Source organism: Phalaenopsis equestris, unplaced genomic scaffold (assembly GCF_001263595.1).
Source record: "Phalaenopsis equestris unplaced genomic scaffold, ASM126359v1 Scaffold187174, whole genome shotgun sequence".
Lineage (NCBI taxonomy): Eukaryota > Viridiplantae > Streptophyta > Magnoliopsida > Asparagales > Orchidaceae > Phalaenopsis > Phalaenopsis equestris.
Window position 1 is genome coordinate 1 of NW_018207123.1, and position 700 is coordinate 700.

The following is a 700-nucleotide window of genomic DNA, read 5'->3' on the forward strand; positions in this document are numbered from 1 at the left end:
AAAAAAAAAAGCATCCATATAGTGGACGAGAAAATTGACTACAATTATAATGCTTCAAGGAGATATAACCCCTTATTGAATTCATAAACATGTGCAAGCAATGCTAGATTCTTGGCTTCTGACCACATTACCTTAACGATATCATCTGATGAACCCTGTGGTGAAAATCAGCGTTGATATTCAATTTTTTCGGGCAGAAAATACCTAGAAAACATGACACAGAAAACAAGAAAAGTTTCTGTATGAATAAAAGAAGGAAATTACGCATGGAACCAAAGAACTGATACCCAAGAACATGAATAGTGGTTTACCAGCAGGTAGGGGTTTCAAGCTATTAAAAACCTTCGTTTTGCAGCTGCAAAGAATCACAGGAACAGCCTTTTAAAATAAAACCAGATGGTTCGGCAGATTAACTCCTCGGAAAATCTGAAAAAGCATACCTTAACGAACTCCTGGGATCTCTGATTCCAGTGGCATCGTGCAAACATGAACTGGTGGTGCCCGAAGCCATTGCCATCCTCCCACTACCTGAATATCAGAATGGTTACGAACGAAAACAACTAGGGTTCAGTGATGTGGAAAGCGAATCACAGTACGTGCTGCCTTCCTCGAATAACAGTACGTTCCTGCCTCCGGGTTATCTTGCAGGATCAAATGTTCAGAGCTCCATATTACCACAAGGGCTATTTGATTTGCGAGT

At 40.4% G+C, this 700-nt stretch overlaps 1 long non-coding RNA gene across 1 annotated transcript; it reads right to left on the minus strand.

The window, feature by feature from the left end:
- Window positions 1–113: 113 nt before the first annotated feature.
- Window positions 114–691, minus strand: LOC110034434. The gene is made up of 3 exons (XR_002295057.1): window positions 441–691; window positions 312–355; window positions 114–204 (listed from the first exon to the last, which is right to left on the minus strand). It is a non-coding gene; the product is annotated as an uncharacterized LOC110034434 (long non-coding RNA).
- Between the last annotated feature and the right edge of the window lie 9 nt (window positions 692–700).